Raw genomic sequence first — 18,064 nt, 5'->3', positions numbered from 1 at the left:
TCGCATATCAGATATCCTGTATATCAGATATTTACATTGTGATTCACAACAGTAGCAAAATTATGGTTATGAAGTAGCACAAGGACAATTTTATGACTGGGGGTCACCACAACATGAGGAACTGCATTAAAGGGTCCCAGCTTTAGGGAGGTTCTGATCCAGAGCACTTAGGTGGTTGCCATGTTTCTACCTGGTGTTCTGCTGAGTGGGACCAAATACCTATGTGAAAGACGCTCTGTGCAAGACTTGTTGAATGACACAAATAGAATGCCTATCATCTTTAAGGAGACAGGAAATGTGTCCCCAAAGGGCAGAGATAGTGACCACGACCTGACAGCTTGATAGAGAAGAGGACATGGAAGCTGGTCTCCATCCTATCTCTTGGTTGAGTGTTACCTGCGTAGGATCTAGGAGAAGGGTGCTCTAGGAGTGATGGAACAGAGGTACCGCACCATCTGACTCCTTCTATTTCGGGAAACTCCGAGCCAGGAAGAAAACGTTTCCCCAGATCTCAACCAGTGTCTCTCTTGCCTTTGCCCACACCATTGCTCCCGTTTCCTGTGAGTCTTCTCTCTGGGGTCACTCTGATGGTGCCTGGAGGTGAGTAACTAGAGTCCTGAGGGTATGAGAAAGAAAGCACACCCATGCAAGCAAGCATCTGCTTCCCCGAACATGGGCAGTGCCTGTGTGCTTGGCACAAACTGTCAAATGACAATAGGTAACAGTCGAGGAATGGACTCTCACAGAGACAGTGGAGATCAAGGGAAGGGCAGAGAGCTATGGCCAAAGCCATCGGAAGCTCACTTAGATGGACCTCTATCCTTAGCACAGGATGGCGGAGCGGGGAGAAAAGAACAGAGTGGGCATGTCCACTAAGACCCCACAGAACCCAGACTGGCCTCCCAGTAGGTATTTTCTGCCTTTCCCAGCTTGCCAGCTACCCAGATGATCTGAGAAGTATCAATTCATTCCTGACCTCATTGGGAATGAGGAGAAAACTGAGTTCTTACCATCTTCTACCACTTACTCAGGAGGTCGGGGCATGGGTAGACTGTGAGCACACACAGCAGAGTCTAAAGATGTCTGGGAGGAACAAGACACCATGGGAGACCGGCATTAAGGGATGCTGCGTACCCTACATGGAAGGGTACAAGGTAGTGCTCCCCAGTCACCAGGAGCCAAGAAGACACGGTGGGGACAGCACAGGCAAAGACATGCTTCTAGACATCCTCAGATAAGCCATGGAGGCTGGAGACACAGACATCCTCTAGTGTCTGCTGATGAGGAGGGCTTCCTAGAGCAAGCAGAGGCATCTTTTCTTTGAAAGGGGGGTGGGGGTGGGGCTAAAATCAAAGAGAAAGAAACAATTTCCCAACCCAAAAGATAATAAAATAAAAAGCTTGAGTAAAAATGGCATGGACCATGCTCCTGACTTGCAAGATTTCATGGCAACTTTGTATATAAGAAAGCTGCGAGATGCCCACTGCTCAGCTGACTGGGAGAAAAGAGATTCTGGAAGCCGAGGAACCCACTCAAGGTCCCATGACTGTTAACACTAGGACTGGGATGTCCTGGTCATCGTCCCCCAAGGAGGCACAGTCCCAAGCCTGCAGCCACACTCTGCAGCCCTGGCTCCATGTGCTCTCAGCAGCCTGCGGAGTCTAATTTGGTTTCCTGAGTTGGCTTTTTTTTTTTTTTTCCCCAAGGAGAGCACTTTCTAGCTATAAATTATTAAGCTGATTTCTGCTACAAATCAGCCTCCTGCGAGTCTGGGCTGCAGGAGCCCGTTTATCCAGGTCTTGAGAGGCAGTGGGAGAACAAATGCCAGGGGTTCCAGATGGACAGGGTGGGGTGCGCATCCCCAGCCAGTGCTGACGGCCACCTGGATGCCTCCCCGAGCCAGGGCCCCGAGCCAGGGGCCAGGATGAGGGATCAGCTCAGGGGTATTTGCCCACCTCAGCTCCACTGACCAGGCCCTGCAGGGAAGGGAAGGGGCTCGGGCCTGAACTCCATATTCTCCCCTTCCTCTCTGCTGCCATTCAAAACCTCCACTTGGCTGCCTGCCTGAGGAAGGAGGAGAAAGGGGGCAGAGAATAAGAAGAAACCGGGGCGGGGGAGCAAGACCGGGAAGACTGGATCCAGGACTGTGGTTTGGCAGCAGGCGAAGGTGTGGGGTTGCCACTCATTCACACAGCCTGCCCAGGCTACCAAATGCCCAGCTGTGCCTCTCTGCAGACGCATCTGAGGCATCTTTCCACCCACACAGCCCGCTCAACACTTGGCGGGGTGCAGTTCAGCCAAACTCACACAAAGATAAGATTGAGATGCAGAGTCCATCCATTGCTCTGAATAGAACAGATTGGATACGGATTTTCCTCCTTTCTTCCCAATTGGACCCTTTGAGCCACTGGGGCCCAGAGGGAACATTGGCTCCGGATAGGGGAAGAACAGCTGCTGAGAGCTGGGAGGCCCCACAACACTGAAACAGGGGAGTGGCCGTGTAGGGGGCATCCCCTCCTCACCCTAAATCTCCCAAGAGCAAGCTCAGTTGCTGGCCTAAGCTTCCCCTCTGCATTCTGCAGCTTGGGGGAAGCCAGAAGGTAGTGTCTGCTTTTCTCTCACAGGGTCCTAGAAACCTCCAAGTTGTCTGTCTGTCCCATTAGAATGTAGAAGTCATCCTATCCACACCTTCAAACTGAGATTAACACACGGGCAAGACAAGCAAAGCTCTCACAGATTCTTGGCGTCCACGCTGTGCTTTGGCCCTGAAGACACTGAGCCCTTGGAGGGCATGCCCAGCTCAAGATTGGGTAGGGAGCTAGTGGCAGAACCAAGGAAATCTATCAACACCATAACAGTGTCATGCTCGCTGGGCGTGGTGGCGCACGCCTTTAATCCCAGCACTTGGGAGGCAGAGGCAGAGGCAGGCGGATTTCTGAGTTCGAGGCCAGTCTGGTCTACAAAGTGAGTTCCAGGACAGCCAGGACTACACAGAGAAACCCTGTCTCGAAAAGACCAAACCAAAAAACAAAACAAAACAAGCAGTGTCATGCTCTTGATGACCCGCCATTTAACCCACACCTTATCTCCCTGGACCAGGCAGATTATGTTTATTTCCATTGCATGGATAAGGAAACTGAGGCACAGATGAGTCATTTGAAAAACGTCATAGGAGATTCAAACCTAGGCAGCCAGGCGTTACAGCTGGACATTAGCACACAACATAGCACTCAAGACTTCGAATATGACAGAGTCATGGGAGCAGAGCCCAGGTCACTCCAGGATACCCTCTTCAACATGGTCTGAAGTGTCTCTACCCTCTGACCTCGGAACCTGGACTTGCTTGTCTGAATGAGTCAACTAAGGGTCACACCTGAAAACAGGAGCAGGCAGGGTCCACATCACTTGGGCAAACAAAGGAGAGAAAAACTTTGTTTTGAGACAGTCTCCCAGGTTATACTTTAACTTACTATGTAGCCAAGGAAGACCCAGTTTCCTCCTCTTCTTCCTCCCCCTCCTCCTCCCACCTTCCAACTTCTGGGATTGCAAGTATGTACCACCACAATGCAAGCTGCATCTTGAGGTAGCTCTGTGGGGAAAGCCACCGGTTGGGGGGGTGGGAGTGAGGAGGGTGGGGTGGATGAAGATGGATCAACTGTATAGAGAGAGCCTGTTGTCAGAGGTAGGTCGTGGGTCAGGGCACCTCGCAGGGCTGCAGTATGGCTTCATCAGGTGAGCAGTGTTTGGTTTGTGCCTTGTACGGGACAGTATCACAAATGGACATGGTTGGTGGTGCCATGGTGAGACAATGCAGAGTAGGGTTTATTTCCTGCCCCCTCCCCGATAGCCTGTAATATTTCATTGTTTTTGCAAGGAAAAGGAAAACAAAGGAGGCTTGCCTACTTTAATTACTGGAATTAAATGCTAAGGACATTGCCAAACACACATCCCGCTTATCTTCTCATTAGAGCAGCCGCCTGTCCCCTCCCCATGGGCAAGCGCCCTCTGTGAAAACATTTTGCTATCAGATGTTCCCAGGCTGAAGAAAATGGAAACTGCATTTGAAAACATGCCCACAGCTCAAAAAAAAAAAAAAAAAAAAAAAAAAAAAAAAAAACAAAACAGATTCAAACCCAGCAAAAACCCTGGACTTTCTTTTCTGGATTCTCCAGCACAGATTCATCTGTTGAATGCAGGCCTTAGTTGGTAAGAACCCACTCGGGCTCCTGCTCCGTGGCCACAAAGCTGCTTCTGTCATTTAAAGAACTCCAGAGGATGGATGCTGGTGATAGCACACCAGTGTGGATGCCTCCCCACTGGACCCTTAGCTGCGGTTGAGAAGAGTTGGTGGGGGATGTAAGGGGCATTGTCAGTTCTTCTAAGTCAGTGGTTCTCAACCTTCCTAATGTTGCAACCCTTTAACACAGTTTCACATGTTGTAGGGACCACCAACTAAAAATTATTTCATTGCTACTTCATAACTAATTATGCTACTGTTATGAAACACAATATATCAAGGCAGGATATCTGATATGGAATCCTGCTGTTCTAAGTACTGTGTGTGTTGGATTATCGTATCGCTAAGCATCTGCACTTTTGGGTACTATCCCAAAGAGTTGAAAGCAGGATTAGAGGTATTCATGCGCCTTGTCAGCCTGTCTGTCTGGAGCAACATGTTCAGAGCAATATTATTCACAATAGCCAAAGTGGAGAAGCACCGAGTGTCCATCAGCAGATAAATGGATACAAAAGAAATGTGACTAACACAAACATTAGGACAGCCTTCAGCCTTCAAAGGAGAGGAAGTACTGAGTGAAAACTGTTAACACAAATGAGCCTTGAGACAGGATGCTAAACCAGGGCAGCTGGCATGAAAAGACAAACAGCGTGTGACTCCACATACAGGAGGTTCCTAGAAGTCATACTCATAGATGCAGGAAAAAGAAAGGTGGCTGCCAGGACCTGAGAGAAACGGAGAGTTGTTATGTCATCAGTAGCGATTGTTTTGAAAAAGGTACACGTTCTGGAGCTGGATGGTGGAGAGGTGATAACACAGCAAGGTGGGTGACCTTAATACCATTGACCAATGCTTAAAAATGGCTAAGATAATAAACTTTATGTTCGACATGGGCTACTTAAAAATTTCTTAAAATAGTAGCTCCTGGCGCTGGAGGGAATGGCTTAGTGGTTAAGAGTACTGACTATTCTTCCAGATGACCCAGGTTCAATTCCCAGCACCCATATGTCACAACCATCTACAACTCCTGCTCAAGGGAATCCGATGCTCTCTTCTGGCCCCTATAGGCACCAGATATGCAGACACCAGGCAGACAAAATACTCATACTCGTGAAATAAAACAATACTATTTTTAATTTTAAAATTGTGGCTCCTAAAATATGCTGGCTTGTGGTTCCTGGAGGTGGATAGATGACTCCCTCTGGGTGGTAAGTTCTTTTCCCTGCTTACCCCTCTGTCTGGCACCCACTCTCAACTTTTCTTCCTCTTCTGGGGCATACATACCCTTAGTTAAATGAGGCAAGTCCTCCACTGCCCAACACAATTTAGCCATCTGGCTAGGACAATAGGAGACAGAATGAAGCCAAGAAGTAAAGACCCAGAAAGAGGCTAAATCTCACTGCGGGGGAGAATTCTAAGAAGTCCATCCCTGCCTGATAGACAAGGCCATGGTCTGAGGCTGACTGCCCAGTGAATTCCTTTCCTGTTCCTGCTGTAACAAACCATCACAGAGCTGGTGGCTTCATACCTCACAGTTCTCTGGGTTAGAGTCCATCTTGGATCTCACAAGGCTGAGAGCCAGCCGTAAACCCAATCTGGAGGCTGGAGTCAAGGCAGGGAATCTACTTCCAGGCTTTTTCCAGCTCCAAGGAGCTACCCACTCTCCAGCTTCAAAACAAGAAGTCTCACATGTTCCCATCCATTCTTCCACTGTTACTACTCCTTTGAGTCATAGCCTGGAGAGATCCTCTACCTCCCAGGATCATGAGAGTATACTGGGATCGCCCAGGGAATCCTGAAAGATGCCTCCTCACTCCTAGGCCTTTATTGAATCACTTCTGTAAAGTCCTGCTTTCTAGGTGAGGTGATATCACATTGGTTCCTGAGATCAAGTCAGGGATCTCATTGATGGACATCACACACCACAGGTATCCCCACCCAGCCACCACATTCCTAGTACACAGAGAGTCATCTGCTCTGACTTCTAGGACAGAGGAGCAGTTGTCAGTGCGTGTCACCACTAAGTGACACTCCCCTTACTCCACAGTATCAGGAGGGAAAATTGTTTCCTACTGTGGAGGGAATAATCAGGGACCATCAGTATGTGGCAAAGAGGAAGGAGAGAAAAGATTAGAAATGCAAAAGCAACAGGCACAGGCCAGGGTGACAATGTCTGTCCATGAAGAGGAGGTTGTCCACAAGATGCAAAGAGGAGGCTTAGGGAGTGACAGCGTAGGTGAAGTGCATTGTCACAGAGTGTCACAGAAAATTCACGAACAATGGCACAAGAGTTACAGAAAGGGTGATTATTATTCACTTCCCCAAAAGACTTCCCTAAGCGTTCTTCAAGTAACAAGCTTGTCTATGTTCTTAAAATAGGATTTACACCCAATTTCTCAGTAACACATACAAGGATGCTTGTAAATCTATGGAAATGAAGTGAGACCAGGAACATCTGCCGATTGCCTTCTGTGCTGCTGGTGTCGCCAGCAGAAGGAAGGAGCCATTGAGCAAGGAAGCCAGGCTCAGACTCCTCTAACCTGTGTGTGTGCATCCATGAAAGTCATGGCCAGCTGACCCTCGCTTAATGTAGGTAAAACTAGTGTGTGTGTGTGTGTGTGTGTGTGTGTGTGTGTGTGTGACATTTCTAGGGCTGGCCCGGGGACGTCCTGGCCCAGAAGTTCTCCACAGAGAGGAAGAGTTTTCAGAGACTGTCAGTAACTGGAGCTACCCCGTTCTCACAGACTTGTGGAGGCTGGACAGAGAATACTCAGCCATTGATTACCTAATGGGTCACTCCTGCAGTGGCATCAAAACCTCTGGGAACAAACCCTTTGGTTCTATAGTTATTAGTGATAAGGTTACCCTGAAAGAAGAGAAGGCGCCAAGACATGGTGGCTGGTTTTCTGTCTGATTGGAGAGGCAGTGCTAATGTCTCTCAAGGTTAGAATCTAAATTCCCTCTTCCATCACTGTGGCTGTTCCTGGGTGAACTCAGCCCCTCCCTCAGGGGATCCCTAAACCTCCAGGCCTTCTCTCATGGGCTGTAGACTACAGGGTCGTCTCCCTCTCTCTATCACCCAGCGCCTCCATCTTCCTCCTTAACCTTACATTGCTGGTGTCACCAGCAGAGGGACAATTGTTCAGGTGCATAATGGTCCTGCGATTCTCTCAGGCATCTTACCTCTTTCCCTAGAATCTCCAGATAGCTCTCTCTTGGACCTATCTACCATATAGAACCCATTGTCAAGTTAGGTCTTGAACTTTGACAACATGGCAGAGTGAATGGGGTAAATGGACAGTTACCTTCCAGCCCTTTCCTTTCAGCTGTGTGTTGCCTTGAGAATGTTGGCCCACATCTATCCATTTTAAAGAAAATCCACACGTCTGGATATATGCTCAATTCCCTCATGTTTAAAGGATGTCAACTATTTGTAATTTTTTTTGACATGTCTACATTTGCAAACAAAACATGTCTGTCATCTCTGGGCTTTGATCTCTCTCCTTCTGGTGCTCTGCTTCTTTGTCACTCAGATAAACCAGTATCTCTGACATTTCTATTCTGGACAGAGAAACCAGCTTTCTGGTCTGAGAGTCCTCTGCTGCCCTCAGGCCTCCACGGACATCACAAGCTCCTCACATTTAGACTGAAGGCCCTCTGAGGTGATCAGAGGCAGGAGGGTAAGCAAGACAGAGGGAAGAAGGCTGGTGCCACTCAGGGTGACAGAGCCATTAATTAACAAAGTTAAGCATCTGCTGTTTAATTAACACCCTCTCTGCTTTCAATCGCTTTCCCTTTAACTTTCCCAGAGGGCCTCTGTGGTGGGTGAAGCTGAAGAGAAAACAGGAGAGCCAGCTCCTGGCTGAGTTGTAGAGAGAGCCAGAGGGGCATGGGTTTAGTCCCTGAGGGGACTAAAGTCAGAGGGTAGTCTCGGAGCTCTGTAACATGTGATAACAAGGAAGGAAGATGCAGGCTTATGTTCCGGCAGGAGGGAGGGACTGCACTTAGCCCAGACACACACACACACACACACACACACACACACACAGAGTCAACATCATTCTGGCCTGATGTTTATCCTCAATCCCCACCATCTTGTGCCCTTCATTGCACAGAATGGCGATGTTCCTAGTCCAGGTGAAATGCTTGCCTCCTTTAAGTGATGGGCATGCATCTGGCCAGGGGATCCTAAGCAGAAGCCTGCTGCAGATCCTGGGGAAATGCTGGACCTCTTACAAAAAGAGAAAGGATAGTGGGCGTCAGCCTCCTTCCTGCCTCTACCCCCTTCCCCCTCCCCCATCTAGTCTAGTACAAGTGTGATGATTTCAACCAAAGCAGCCAGACAGAGATAAGACAGGGGACAAACTGAGAGGAAACGGAATCTTTTGATCCTGTTGAGCCACCAAGCAAAGACCTAACCTTTGGTAAAGTGATTTTTAAATCCCTATGCTTAAAGTTACCGTGAGTGTTTTTCTATTAGTGGAAACCCAAAGCATTTCCCAAGTATCATACTCCCTCCCGTCCCTAAAACCTCTTCTCTTCAAGAAGATAAATGAGCACCACTTAATACAGGTGAAGTCACCAGCAGACATTTTATATTTCCCATCCTGGGCTGTCCAAGCCTCGAATTTGGGAACAAGAGTGGACATCAGTGAGGGCCACATCTGCCTCAGATGGGAACTCCACAGATCCTCTAGGCTCTGTCTCCCGAGAACAAAGTACAGAGCCTGCCATGCAGTGGGAGATCAGCCAACATGGGTTTCTCTACAAATGAATTCATGAATGGATGGATGGACCACTTCTTGGCACAGCTGCTCCAATCGCAAGCAGCTGGCAAGAGGAGGCTCTAGCAGCTAGCTGGACCCAGCTGATTCAAGAGCCACCCTTCCAAGAAGGCCAACCTGGAACCTCTTCCCTGAAGAAGTCCCCTACCCTCACCCTCTGCCTAGTTCCTATGGTACTCACCCATCATTTTAACTGGCATTTGATCAGACCTCTCCACTTGCTCCAAATCTGGCTCCCTGGTTAGAGCCCAAAACCACAGAGGTAGACAGTGACATCCTTTTTAAGCTCCCAGAACCAGCACTGAAGACAAACGGGCAACATTTTCATTTGAGAGTCACATTTGGAATGGATACTGAAAGACTGATAACAGAGTAGCTCCTCTAGATCTGATTCCCCACCCCCCTGTGGGGAGTGCTCCCTGAAAGTTTACTACGAGCCATGGGCTACTTTGACTAGGTGGGTTGCCTCGGGCAAACACTCAACCACGGCTCTAAGCAACCGTTTTGAATGCGGGAGTCACACGAAGCTGTATTTCACATACCATTATGAGAATCAAGTCAGCATGAAAGTTCAATTAAGGATGTTTATTATAATAAGATAATACAACCAAAGTGTTTAAACATGATTTGTCTTGGAAGATTTATCTCAGCAATTATTCACTTTTGAGTATGATCCTGTAGACTGCCGGGTAATGAAAATATTTAAGATTTCTCCCTCCCTGCCATCTCACCAATGGCTTCTAACCCAGTCTCAGAACTGCGTGAGAAAGGCCTGTGTTGAATCAGCCTAGCTCCCATCCCTGGTCCAGGCCCTACTCCCATTACCAAGCATCCTACACTCCTAACCTTCCACACCCTTTCTCGCCAAGGAACTTACATATCTTTTCCAGGGCATAGAAACATTTCCCCAGAAAGCTGAAAATGCAAAATCATGAGGTGCCAGATCACCCAGACCAACCTCTACAGCATTAGGTTCATAGACTTCTAAGTATTAGGGTAGACCGGGTCCTGGGAGGGGGTACAACTGCCCTTTACAGCTTAGTGTGGCTTCTTCTGCATCTGAGCCTCTCCCTTCTAGTTCTAACTATCATCGTTGTGTCATTGTAGTCTGCTCCGTTCTCTAAACCAGTCACACAGTTGGGAAGAGTCAGAAAGGCGTGAATGTTTTAATCTCTCCCAGGGCCTGTTTTTTTGTTTGTTTGTTTGTTTTGTTTTGCTTTGCTTTTGTTTTTTTTTTTTTTAAAGAGATTTAGTTGCCCCAGGGGATGATGAACCTGTGCCAGAAAAGGGATGGTGGTCCTATCCCCAGCTGTGGGGTGTGATGAGAGGTCCCGCCCTGACTGCTGTGCCTCTGAAAGTGGAAGGAGAGAGGCTGTCTGTTGTAATGACGCCTGCCCCAACCCCTGACACCGCTGGACAAGTCCAAAAGGGCAGGACCTCTGCTCAGTTCTGCTCTTCCTACTGTAACAAGCCTTGTGTGGGCACGGTCTGAGGTCATTCTGTCCTTCCTTCAAGACAAGCAAGACAGCGCTTCCTTCTATCCAAGGTAGCTGGACTGAGGAAGGGAAGGATCTCTTCACTGGTGACACACTTCGGTGACCGCGGTGGTGTGTGGTGCCCACCACACTCAGGGTAGCCCTGTATGTTTCTCTGCTACTGGAATCAGCATTTATGAAGGACCCTGTGTGTCTAAGTGGGTCTTCTAGGGAACCTGTTCTCTCTCTCTCTCTCTCTCTCTCTCTCTCTCTCTCTTACTAGGGACAGCCCTAGGGCCTTACATATGCTAAGTAACTGCTCTGACTCACCCTAAACTCTGGGGTTTTTTTCCTTTCTATTTCATGACAGGGTCTCAAAAAGTTACACAGCCTGACCTTGAAATTGCAACCCTCCTGCCTCTCAGTCTACCAAGTAGCTGGGATTACCGATTCCCAGGGCAACCACTCTTTTGATCACCCCATGACCTTCTGGTCATTAATTAGTGCTTATATTTAATTCCATTTTTCCTCACCAGTGAGCCTGGATTCGTCAAATCCCAGACACTAGGACTTCTGACAAAAACATAGTTTGGACTCCCCAGTAACTATAATTACATCTTGTTTTTTTTGTATCCTTTGTTCTGTGGAAGATGGTGTGGTAACTGTTTTACTAAGTGATTCCCTTTTATTCTCTTTATATGGCAATATAATGGATTTTTTTTTAGCTGGGTGTGGTGGTGAACACCTTTGATCCCAGCAACTGGGAGGCAGAGGCAGGTAGACTCCTGAGTTCGAGGATAGTCTGGTTTACAGAGTGAGGACAGCCAGGGCTACACAGAGAAACCCTGTTTCAAAAAAAAAAGTGTTTTGTTTTGTTTTTTTTCTTTTTTGGTTGGTTGCTAGTTGTTATTTGGTTTTGTGTGTGTGTGTGTGTGTGTGTGTGTGTGTGTGTGTGTGTGTGTGTGTGTATGGTTTGGAAGCTGAAGAAACTGAGGCTCAGGGGTCATACAGGCAGTGAGGAAGCAAGGATTTGTTGGACATGTGTGTGTGTGTGTGTGTGTGTGTGTGTGTGTGTGTGTGTGTGTGTGTGGTTTGGAAGCTGAAGAAACTGAGGCTCAGGGGTCATACAGGCAGTGAGGAAGCAAGGGTTTGTTGGGCTTGCAGGTCTAGGCTCTTACCTAAGCTGCTTCCCATGTCAGCAGGATTTCCTTCGGGAGTGAAGGCAAGGAAGCCCAGGGCTCTTTCTAGCCAGGGGAATGGAGAAGACCTGCTTCTCAGGCATATTCCTCCCCTGGGATCCCAGGCTGGGTCCAGCTAAGCTCCATCCCTCCTGTCCAAGAGTCCTGGCCTCATGTCCTATCTGGCTGGTATCTGGACCCACTTTCTTCACCTGGTCAGAACTCCTGCTGCTGGCAGGGCCTTTGGTCAGGTTAGCCTATTCTAGCTTCTTCAACAAGACCACAGTCAGCTCTCATCCTGTCTGGCCCCCAGTCTTCACAGCCTCCAGGTCCTTCAGAGTCCCCGTTGAGAAGCTCACTACTGTGAGCTCTGCACTCATCAGCCCCCTCCATTCCCCCACCATTGCCAGCACAGGGAAAGTTACTGCTCATTAGTTGTGCCAGCGGCGGGGGTGGCCAACCGAGATCAGCGAGGCGGATAATCCAAGGTATCGGGAATGTAAAAAAATCATCTCTGTTTGGCTACGGAGGGTATTTTTGGACTTACAGTTGAATGTGGGTGTGTGTGATTGGCTGGGATTTCACAACACTTCAAGCAAAATACTGAAGGGAAACTGCAGGACCTGATTGTCGCCTTCGGGATTGGAAGCTACCTGCCCTGTTCCTATTCCCCGTGGATCTGTGTCTGGACAAGAGCAGTTCCTTGCCTGGGGTTGGATCACCTTGGGTTTCTGACCTGGAGCCCAGGCTGCTGACGCAGATGCCTAAGATGACAAGAGGACCAGTGAGCAAAGCCAGCTGGAGGGACACAGAGCAGGGACAGGGTGTTAACTGTGTGCTTCTTCAGGAGACGCGGCAGCCCCTGGGACAGCTGCTCCTCGGCTCCAGCTGACGACAGAAACCAACAAAACACATCTGTGGAGGATTTGGCCCATTGTCAACTGCTCTGCAGTCTCCAGCCTGCTGGTTCCTGCCTGCTGTGGACATCGGAATCTACAGGAGTGCTTGCCGATGCATCCATGGGTCCCTTCCCCATTTTCTCACCGGGCCGGTCTGGAATAGGAGCTAAACTGTACATTCCTAATAAGCTCCCAAGTGATGCTTGTCAGGATGGGCTGGGGCCATGCTGGCTTTAGGATAAGGGAATATCACCATATCTTATTTAACTAGCACAGCACTGTCCCAAGGTGGCATCATTGGCCCACACTTAACTATGGAGGATCCAAGGACCAGAGACACTCATGACCTGTCCAACCAAGGTTGCACAGCAAAGAACTTAGCAGTTGTGGAGCTAAGACTGGAACCACTGTAAGTATTAACTCTCTCTAGTGGCTTTGATTTTCTAGGCTATCAGATTCAACAGAGAAGCAACACCCACTCCCTGGCGCTGAGCAGAATGGCTTTCTATTTAGGGGACTTTCATCAGTGGCCACTGTCATAGGAAGGGTAAATGGCCAGGAGGGAATAAGGGAGAGTTCTTCGCCTCCTTCAAAAGAGAAGGCTCAGCCAAACTGTGGTTCCTAGGTGCTATCCTTTGGCCTATGATTCCCAGAAAACAGGCTGCCTAGCCTTGAGGGAGCCTAGCCCCACAAAACCCTATGCCTGATCACAACCCCTGAGTCCCAGGGCCCACACCAGAGCAGGAGAGAGAACAGTCTGGTGGGGGTCTCTGTGGGGAGGGGCTGCCTGGATGGCTGCTAACCGAGCACACGATGTGTCACATGCCCTGAGATAGCCGTTGAAAGATATCTGTTGAATACGAGAAGGAGGGGAACAAAGAGCGAGGAATCTTTGCTCTCAGCCAAAGGGACTCTAGAAAAACATGCCCACTCTAAAGCAGTCGGCCCGGCGAAGGAGCATGGGCAGGTGATATTCTGTTCAAGGAAACTGATCAGAAACGTTCAGCAAATCCATCACGGATGGACTGAGAAGCCAAGATATTAATAGGTCTGCTGGCAAGACTTCTGTCTTATTCATCTTGGGATTCCCAGCCCTGTGTCTGTTGAATGAATGAACGTGTCTCTCACTCTGAATGCCCACTGGGGAAGGTGTCACGTGCTGCTTGTGTGGGCGGTGCTGCGCCTCTACAGAGGAAGCTATCCAAGGACTTTCAGGAAGGAAGATGGGGTGTGGGAAGAACAGTACGACTGTGAGTGGGGAGCCCTGAAGCGTGAGGTCAGCCACCCCAAACTAATCAAAAGACAGTGCTCCAATGGGAACGATATAAGCCATGGTGCTTTTCCATGCATTTTAATTTTTTTCCAATTATGTATATGTATGGCATACACACCCATAGCTATATGCAAATGCCCCTGGGGGCTGGATGGGGGTGTTAGATACCCTGGAGCTGGAGTTACAGGCAGGTGTGAGCTGCCCAACTGGGTGCTGGGAAGTGAACTAGGCTCTCTGAAAGAGCAGTGAGTGTTCTTTACCACTGAGCCGTGTCTCTGGCCTCTCTTTGCAACAGCACCATGTAGTCGGAATGAAGACCTCACAGACTGGCTGCGAGGAAGAAATGCTTGTAAATAGAAGCTACACTTGCTGATCGCTTGCTGATCACTCCTCCCTGTGCTCTGGGCACTTCTAGCTTAGTGGAATGGAGAACCCTCACCCTCTCTAGCAGGAAGGTCTTCCACTATCTGCTTTTCTCATACTACAGCCTAAGTCCTCTGATCCCTCTGTGAGTGGTGCCCACAGATAGGCCAGCCATTGATGATGTTCCTCTCAGGATAGAGTGAATTTACCCTTGTTCCTTCTGCCTTTCCAAGAATTCAGCAATAGACTCTCTGGGGTCCCATACTAACGTTAAGAAATGTGCTCTGACTTTTGGTATGCTCAAGGCAGTGCAGATTAAAGCCAATGTATCTTAATGTTCTATTTTTGTGAAGAGACACCATGACCACTGTGACTCTTATAAAAGAAAGAATTTAATTGGGGGTGGCTTACAGTTCAGAGGTTTAGTCCATTATCAGCATGGTGAGAAGCCTGGTGGCATGCAGGTAGACGTGGTATTGGAGAAGCTGAGAGTTAGTTCTATATCCAGATCCATAGGCAGCAGAAAGAGAGAGAGAGAGAGACACCAGGCCTTTACTGAACATTTGAAACCCTAAAGCCTACAAGGCCACACCTACTCCAGCAAGGCCACACCTCCAAATTCTGATCAAGTAGGGCCACTCCCTAATGACCAAGCATTCAAAATGGGGACCACACTTATTCAAACCACCACACAAGGGTAACATGAACAGTTCTGATGTCCCACAAGATGCATGCCTGCTCCTTCCCCTGGCATCCGTCGCACTCGTTATCTGGCCTTACACTCAGTTCCCTCTGTGAAACACCCTGGGCGGGTCACCCCCACGGTTTGAGTCAAATAAAAACTGTCTCTGGATCAGACCTGTTTTGCATTCTCTTTGCAATGGATTAAGCTACTTGGCTCTACTTAACCCGCAGTTCCAAAGGCTACTAAGGGGAGGGTCTCCATCTGAGTGGTAAAAGTGACTGGCACACTGCATGGGTGAGGCACAGGTGACCAGTGAAGTCTCATGAAGAATCGCATGTTCTTCACTTGTATGGGTTGTCACACCTCTGCACAGCCATGATGCCATCAGGGTCTGAAGTCTGCAGGCAGGTTTCCATCACTCCCATGTAACAGATGGGAAGCTGGAGGCCACAGATCCACATCCTCTGCTCTGTCCTCGGCCTGCTGTCCCTCCCTGTGCTTCCAAGTCAGACCTTGAAGGTGCAGTTTAGATTAGATCTGATCTGTTTGGGGCTGGGGGCTTGGGCATAGATGTGGGTAGGTGGGGGCATGGACTTGGGTGGGATATGGACAGGGTGTGGAATGGAGAATCTCCCTTCTGGCTTTCCCTTACGCTGTTTATGTTATTGCTGTTAGGGTGCTGTTGGATGCAATCAATAAAACAGCAAAGAGATGTGTCTAGGGGGTTGCAACCTGTGATGGAGTTGGGTGAGGCTAGAACATGGTGGACAGGGGGGTCCTGGGGAGGGAGACAGTGTGGAGCCCAAGACGGAGAGGTGGATACATGCCAGTGGAAGAGAAGGTACAGCAGGCGTTTTTCCTCCTAGAGGCCAGGGCCTTTGCTTCACAAAGCAGAATTCCTGGTCTGGGAGGTTAGGCGGGCTGTAGACTTAGATTCCTAGACTTCCAAAGCATAATTGTGTTCCAACTCATCAGGGCAAGGCTCTGGGCTGGCTGGGGATGGGTTTCCACCCCCACAGTGCCTAGGTCCATCTGGAGAGCAAATGGTTGGCTGAGGGCAACTGGGAGAAAGAGCTGAGGCACCCCTCCCCATCTGTTCTCAACACATGCCACGTGCCACCGCCTGGGAGTGGGGGCGCTGCAGGTGGCTGGCTGATGAGGACAGGGTGGGAAGGAGAACAGAGCCCAGTCCAGCCCATTGTCCAGCCTTAGCAAGCAGCCTTTCTGGGAATGGCTCCCGGCCCAGGCCCCTTGCCCAGTGGACCCCTTCTGTCCTGCATGGAGAGGTAAGGGACATGTTGGAATGAAAACGAGGTCCAGGGCTGTACTCAACCACTGACCCAAACACACTTGACCAAGGTGCACTTGACCAAGGTGGCAGTGTCTAGAAGGCAAGCAGATTACGAAGACCGGTAGGTGCAGAACCAAAAGCTCTAAGCCCGGAGAACAGGACTGGAAGAAACACAAGGGGACTGAAGAGAAGCACAGTGGACTCTTTCTGACCTGGTGTCAAAGCAGCCCTTCTTAGAGACAGGAAAATGGTCGAGGGTTGACAAAGCCCACCCAGTCCTTAATGAATGCCTCTCTTTCAACCTGGTTGTTGGTGCTGAGGCCCTGTAAGCACCACACTGATGAAGCTCAGTTAGAAGAAAGCAAGCAAGCTCACTATGTGCAGGCCTGTCTCTGTGGCTCACCCAGCTCTCCTTTGCCTTGATGTGACTGCCCCGGGGATGGAGTAGCCTTCAGAGAGAGAGATCTGCTCGAAGACAGAGTGTAAGTTCAGAGGAAGGAAGGTAGTCACGTGCCTGCAGGTGTGGTGTGTGGGCAGCCCTGGGGAGGGCTGGATGTCAGGAGCGAGAGAGAGGGGGCTCCGGCTGGGGTGGAAGGCAGCCTTGCTAGCTCCTGCCTGTGTGACTGCAGCCACTGTCATTGAGGGTAAATGGAGAAGGAGGATAGATGCTCTGTCAGTTGCACGTCTCTCAGATCAGGCCTCAGCCTGAACAGGGAAGGAAGGACAAGAACCCTGAGCCAGGGGCATCCATGACCCTCTAAGGATACACAGACCTTATTCTCAGCACACAGGCTCAGCTCGGATCATCGATGGAGACTTGGGATACATTGGGCTTAAATCCTAGCCCAGGGCTATCTGTTCACCCCTGAGTTTGTTTCCTCCTTGGGAAGAGAACTTGGGGCCGTTTCAAAGATGCAAAGATAATGTTTGCAAAAGCACACAGCACCGTCTGGCATCTAGAGAGCACTCCATAAGTGTCAGCTATTATTTTATTATCGTTATTAGTGTTGTGACAATGTGGACCTTCCATCTCTCACTCTTAGACACTCACAATAGCCTCTTCGGTACACTTCCTATCTTTCATCTCTCCCCTCCATCCCATTCTACACAGAGCTGCCAGGACAGCAATCCAGTGACAATTCAGTCACATTATTCAGCTGCTGAAACCCCCCCCATCAACTTCCCACTGCTGACACCATCAAATCCAAATGCCCTGAATAGCAAGGCTCTTTCCATCTGGCACAGACCACCTCTCCGGTCTCCCTCGGTCCTCACTTCCCCATCCCAAACAAATTGAGCTGCCTGACTGGAATGGCTCTCCTCCAATGAGAGCCCCTACCCTTCAAGGCTCTGACAGATGCTAGCCCCTCTCCGAATCTGGCTACCTCTGCCAACAGGTTCAGCATGTGGCTTGCGGGCTCCCAGCACAGGTGGGCGGCTCTTCTCTAAGTTGCACTGCATTCCCTGGCAACTGTTGAAAATGCAATTTAGCTCCACACCCAGACCTGCTGCAGCCAGAAGTCTGGAGGTAGGGTTGTAGAATCTGCCTTAACCAACCTCAGTCCCCTTTGGGTGGGGATCGCTGATGGAAGGTTCTTACACCGGACAAGTGGCACGGGATATAGAGAGCAATGGCTTAATCAGATCACTCGAGCAGCTGAAAAAAAATATGGCTGCCCCAGCCTGACCTGTAAAGATGTGGGTTTAATTGGCAGGTAAAGGGAGTCATGCATATGGATTCGTTTGCTTTTTGGTGTCCCTCCACTCTCGACTTTCTTCCTTCTAACGTTTTATTAGAAATATTTCTAAGCCCACAAAGCAGTTAAAAGATAACAGAGTGAAGGCCTGCCCAGTCACCACCTAGATCTTATCATCAACA

The 18,064-nt window shown here is 49.3% G+C and overlaps 1 protein-coding gene across 7 annotated transcripts in view; it reads right to left on the bottom strand.

Moving 5' to 3' along the window:
* The window catches only part of Sema5b (sema domain, seven thrombospondin repeats (type 1 and type 1-like), transmembrane domain (TM) and short cytoplasmic domain, (semaphorin) 5B), a 123,108-nt gene that overhangs the window by 47,800 nt on the left and 57,244 nt on the right, over window positions 1-18,064 (bottom strand). For 2 of the 7 annotated variants that reach the window (XM_011245844.1, XM_030249006.1), the window contains exon 2: window positions 14,621-14,707. The exons of the other annotated variants lie outside the window; for them this stretch is intronic. The gene's annotated coding sequence lies outside the window, so the exon portion shown is untranslated. The remainder of the gene's footprint in view (window positions 1-14,620; window positions 14,708-18,064) is intronic. 7 annotated transcript variants of the gene reach the window in all.

Source organism: Mus musculus, chromosome 16 (genome assembly GCF_000001635.26).
Source record: "Mus musculus strain C57BL/6J chromosome 16, GRCm38.p6 C57BL/6J".
NCBI lineage: Eukaryota > Metazoa > Chordata > Mammalia > Rodentia > Muridae > Mus > Mus musculus.
The sequence above is the reverse complement of the archived record's forward strand: the minus strand, read 5'-3'. Positions and strand labels throughout refer to the sequence as shown.